Source organism: Ochotona curzoniae, unplaced genomic scaffold (genome assembly GCF_017591425.1).
Source record: "Ochotona curzoniae isolate NIBS_2020 unplaced genomic scaffold, NIBS_Ocur_1.0 contig_1399, whole genome shotgun sequence".
Classification (NCBI taxonomy): domain Eukaryota; kingdom Metazoa; phylum Chordata; class Mammalia; order Lagomorpha; family Ochotonidae; genus Ochotona; species Ochotona curzoniae.
The window spans coordinates 404,253-410,179 of record NW_024465071.1 but is presented as its reverse complement, the minus strand read 5'-3'; the positions used below and the strand labels follow the sequence as shown (position 1 = coordinate 410,179).

General features: G+C 46.4%; 1 pseudogene; it reads right to left on the bottom strand.

Moving 5' to 3' along the window:
* Window positions 1-1,026: 1,026 nt before the first annotated feature.
* LOC121146963 lies at window positions 1,027-5,574 on the bottom strand (annotated as a pseudogene).
* Between the last annotated feature and the right edge of the window lie 353 nt (window positions 5,575-5,927).

Here is a 5,927-nt window from a genome sequence, read left to right as displayed (position 1 = left end):
TCTCCTACACTTTTGGTTAGATTTATTCCCAGATATTCATACTTCTCTCTGTTTTTTTTGAATAGTATCCTGTTGGTTAGATCTTCTTCCATCTTGGTGTTATTTGCGTACACTATGGCTGTTGATTTTCATTCATTAATTTTGTACCCTGCCACTCTGCCAAACTCTCGTATAAGTTCTAGTAGTTTCTGTATTGAATCTCCTGGTTTTTCTATGTATAGGATTATGTCGTCTGAATATAGTGAAAGCTTGACTTCTTCGTTTCCTATTTGTATGCCTTAGATTTCTTTTTCTTGTCTTATGGCCTCTGCAAGTACCTCTAGGACTATGTTGAATAGCAGTGGTGATAGCGGGCATCCTTGTCTTGTTCCAGATCTCAGTGGGAAGGGTTCTTGCTTTTCTCCATTCAGTATGATACTGGCGTTGGGTTTTTCATAAATTGCTTTGATTATGTTGTGAATTTTTCCATGTATGCCTACCTTGGTGAAAGCTTTAATTGAAAGGCAATGCAACAGCAATCTTCTTCCCATCAGCCCAATTCTCCAAATGGTCCCAGTAAAGCAGCAGGGTCAAGCTGAAGTCATATCCTGGAAGTTCAGGCAGATCTCCTACAGGGGGTGGCAGGGACCAAAGTGCCTACGCCATCACCTTCTGTATCATCACCATATGTATCAGTATATCAGTAGGAACCTAGATTATAGGGGAAGCCACGAGTGCCAACACACAACTTTGCCTGCTGTGAGATGACTGAGTCAAACATATTTTAGCCCAAGCAGCCCTGGCCCAGTGTACCAGACCCATTTACTTACTCTCACCACTTTTCAATTCCAGCATAATCACCTAGCCTGCTGACTTAGGATTTTTATCACCACTCATCAACTCAGTTCTAAAACAATCCATCTGACATGGCACATGGCACACCTGGGAGAATTTTATATGAAAATAAACTATTGCCTTTATTGTCACATAGGGACACAATGGACAACACAGAACAGAACAGTAGAGCAACCAGTGGTTGCGGGCATGTTAATACTCCTCATCCTCATCTTCTCCCTCTGCATAGTCTGCTACCACCTCCTCATAATCCTTCTCCAAGGCAGCCATTTCCTCGCGAGCCTCAGTAAACTCGCCCTTCTCCATGCCCTCACCCACGTACCAGTGAACAAATGCATGCTTGCATACATGAGGTCAAACTTGTGGTTCAGACGAGCCCAGGCTTGGGCAATAGCTGTAGTGTCCTGAGCATGCATGCAGCTTGCGGGACTCTGGCCAGGCCTGCACTGGACACCACAGTGGCAGGCTGGTAGTTAAAGCCAACCTTGAAGCCAGTGGAGCACCAGTCCACAAACTGGATGCTCCTCTTGACCTCGATCGTAGTAATGGCAGTGCTGACCTCTTTAGGAACTATATCCCCATGGTATAACAGGCAGCAAGCCATGTATTTACCATGGCAAGGGTCACATTTCAACATCTGGTTAGCTGGCTCAAAGCAAGCATTGGTGAGCTCTGCTACAGAAAGTTGTTCGTGATAAGCTTTCTCAACAGAGATGACTGGGGCATAACTTGCCAGAGGGAAGTAGATGCATGGATAGGGGACCAAATTGGTCTGGAATTCTGTCAGGTCAACATTCAGGGCTCCATCAAACTGGAGAGAGGCTGTGATGGAGGACACTACCTGGCTCATAAGGCTGTTAAGGTTAGTGTAACAGGGTGCCCAATGTCGAGGTTTCTCCAACAGATATCATAGATAGCCTTATTGTCCACCATGAAGGCACAGTTGGAGTACTCCATGGTGGTGTGGGTGGTGAGGATGGAGTAGTAGAACTCCACCACAACTGTAGATATTGAGGGGCCGGGTAGCTGGAGAACTCCAGCCTGGACTTCTTGCCATGATTGACAGAGAGACATTGCATCAGAAGCGAGGTGAACCCTGAACCGGTACCCCCACCAAAGCTGCGGAAAACCAGGAAACCCTGCAGGCCCGAGCACTGCTCAGCCTGCAAAAGAGGTTTATAGATTTTAGCTTGGATTCCCCTGGTCAAAGTCACAGTGGATTTCTATGAACCCCTGACTATGCACACAGTGACTTCAATTCTGCTGACCACTTGCCAAGAACAGTCAAAGAGATCTAGATACTGTACATCAAAGTTCAGTCACTGCTGGGAAGGAGGGCCAGGAGAGGAAGGGCCTGCTCCAAAGCCTGTTTCAACATGAAGTCTTCATCACTTCAGGCAGAAGAATCACAAGTCCTGCAACAGAACCTGAGAGAGTCCTCTGGTTCTCCTGCTGTGCCCACAGACTAAGCGCACCTGCCAGAGTCAGCTGCTTGGCAGGTGCGGGACCCCCAGCCTGGTGTCTCAGCCTCACCAGCTCTTGGCATTTGTTTTCTTCTCGGTCTGGAGTATAGAGGTACCACATACCTGGACCCTCTTGCTGGGTCAAGATCCAGCTCTGCCCATTCCTTACTGTGCAACTGTGACCAAACTTACTCTGCATCTCAGTACTCTCATTCAGTGAGAACTGCAATCTCCCTCCCTCAATCATTGAGAAATTGAGGCCTATGAGCATAACACGTAGCCTGGTCCTGGAGAGTCTACTAATGCTGGTAAGCTGGTAAAGAAAGTAATTAGCATTGAGACCGCAGGAGGAGCTGCTCTGCTACATGCACACCACCTGACGTTCACTGGCAGCCATTCCTGGTGCTCACACCCAGGGACACTCTCAACCCACCCTCAGTTGGCTGACCACAAGGCAGGAGCACACAAGGTGCAGGGCTTACCCTGGTCTGCCCAGTGTCATCCACTTATGCAAACACTCCCACAACCAAGCATTTCCACGAAGGTCAGGATAGTGAACCAACTTCACCCCAGAGCCTTAAATACATTATCATTTTAAAGTATATCAGTCCCTCTAGACAGGTCCTGGTTTCCAAGTCACTCTTGTGGCTGAAGCTTGATATTCAAGCATAGAAACCAATAGCCCATGCTGCCCCAGTTGCTGAGAAATATCTGGGGAAAGCAGGAGGCTGTGAACTTGTGTACTTCGTGTTTTGGGGGAACTGACTTGCTGAGCTGGGCCTGGTGTAATATGCTTCCGCAGTCTGGCTTTACATGTGATTTTTTTTTCAGTTGCTTATGAGCTGATCACATACCCCAAAGAACATGGAGTCATCTAATTGTGAAGCTCTTAATGACCATGATCCCAACAGTGTGTTCACATGAATGAGGCTGCCTGGAACAGTCTGCCACAGCTAGAAGCTCCAGGGGAGGAGCCAGGCCATGTCTCTGGAAGTCTCAGTGACACAGCTGCTATTATCCTGAGGAGGTATCTGACCCCACTCTCAGCTTAGTTAGTGTGAGTCAAAGTTCTGGGCTCTGGCTGTTTCTAATCAGGGTTGTACCCGCTTTGTGAGCTTGGGACTTTGCCGGAGACCAGCTCCAGCTGACTGAGAGCTTGCAAAGGATGCGTGGATCGGCGAGATGATAGGAAGAGATAAGACACGGACCACTATGACTTGATGCTCATAATGGCCAACTCAGAAAAGTTGCCTTCTTTATTTATACACAAATCATCACAAGCTTTTGCACCATATCCAATTATTTCATTTTTACTTCATGGTTAAGAGAACACAAAAAACAATCCTAAGGAAAATATTTTCAACAAACCATTACTCATTGAAACCTGCAGTCACCTGGCTGAAGCCAGAAACTCCACGGTTGGCAGCACATGTGGTTACATAGTGACAAGTAGTTTACTTATACTCAAAATCAATTTTTACTAAGCACAAACTAATATTGATTAAAATATTAAGAATACAGAATTAAAAGATCATAAATGAAAGGATTTTGTAAAAGCATATAACATGGATTCTTTGCTAAATCTTATAATCAAATCATGCATTAATTACGGTCACCATCACCTTGTGCTGATTCAATTGTTTTTTATTCTTTTGTTAAAGGGCAGTGAAAGGGATCAAGGCAATTCAGCTAATCTACAAACAGAGGGCCTCTTACAAGAAACTTCCTTTAAACTATTTTCTTTCCCTAAATATGAATGCCAATATAAGATAGAAATTTAAGCCATCGGGGGGGGGGGGGTTTGTTTTGTTTCCTTTTAGAAGATGCCCCACATATTTTGCTTTCTTGTGCTAAGAAACTAAAATGCGTCATATCATGTGTTGTAATAGTTCGAGGTGCATGGTAAACAAACTCTTTGTACCTCCATGATTGCCATCTGTTGCAAGATATTATCAAGCCATTTCTTAAGGAAAACATTACTTATACTAGGGCAAACTTTAGGACAAAAGTGGACATGTAACAGGAAGTTTGGAAACATAGTGGACTCAACTGTACTATTGTATACTTTCAACTGTGTGTCATAGCCTTACGTTACTTAAGGTGTTATTATCATAACATGATAGATCAATTTGAGGTGTCATACCAGTTACAGGAATCACTTCACATTAGCAGAAAAACAACAACAACACCCTCCGAAGAATTCTATGAAACATCAGAGAGGTGATTGAGTTCCATACAATGGGTGAGGCAGCAATGAGGTAACCAGAGACATTCTGCTGGGCCTTGCCACGCAGCCAGAAACTCCTCGCAGCCTTGCTAACTGAGGAGTGGTGCTCATCACACACCCATGCCATCCGACCCAACTGCTTGGCTCCCCACAGGACTTTCTGTTGAACAGACATCAGCCCAGCTTCTTCTAATGAGCTTGATCAACAATTTCAAGAACAGGAGTTGAGCACCCCCATATGAGCCATTAAAAAGCTGTGCTATAAAGGAGCATCTCAACATCTCATGATCACACTTGTCAGCAAAACTGGGAAGGCTCCTTGGATCTCCCCTTGACTCCAAGTAAGTTGACCTCATGGACATGGGGGCCTGAGGCAGCCTGAGAAGACAGGGAAGCAGGGGAAGCAGCTGTTACTCCTGCCCATCACCCAGGCCTATGGGTCCAAGGAGCCCAATCAGTTAAATGGGCTACCTGAGTCTCCTTCAGGTGTCACCAATCATTCTGACAGCCCGGTTCCTCTGAGAGCCCCAAGGCAAGCACCCACCCCACCTCAATCAAGCAACTGCACTCACCAGCTTGCAGATGCTCTCTTGGACAGGTTTGTCGATCTTGTTGTCGACAGTGTAGTATACACGGGCATAGTTATTAGCGGCATCTTCCTTGCCTAAATGAGCTGTTTGGAGTGGAACAGCTGGCGGTAGGTGCCAGTGCGAACTTCATCTGAAGAGGGGAAGCAGTTGGGCCACCTGTCACTGACCTTGTCCCTCCCCAGGGAACCAGGGGCTCCCCCAGCACAGAGCTCCTGGCCCTGCTCCTGGTACCCAGTGCCAGCTCACCAATGACCATGGGCTCCAGGTCTGCAAACACGGCCCTGGGCATATGCTTGCCAGTGCCTGTGTCGCTGAAGAGGGTGTCGAGGGACTGGTCTAATACTCCAACTGGCTTGTCACTTGACATCTGGCTATCAGGCTGGATCCCATGTTTCAGGCAGTAGAGCTTCCAGGAGGCATTGCTGGTCTGGACACCAGCCTGACCAATGTGGATGGAGATGCACTCATGCTGTGGGAAGGAAAGAAAAAAAAGAAAAATGATACCCCAAATGAGATAATGGTGAGTTACTCATGCCCAATTCACTAATCAATCTCCCAGGCAGTTGATCCCCTTCTCGAAGACTTCTGCCCAGGCTCTACTTCCTTCACAAGGCTTTGCCGAAGACCTAATTAAGAGAAGCTGCTTTGGGAGACCAAAGCTCTGTTAATGAGCTACCAGGCAGACAGACCTTTGCTTCGTAGTCACTGTAGGTATTCAGGGTTGGATTTCCATTATCTTAGATGACCACAAACTCTTCTGCTTGCTTCTCCCCTTCTGGCCAGCTAATTCACTCCCATTCAATTCACTGCCAC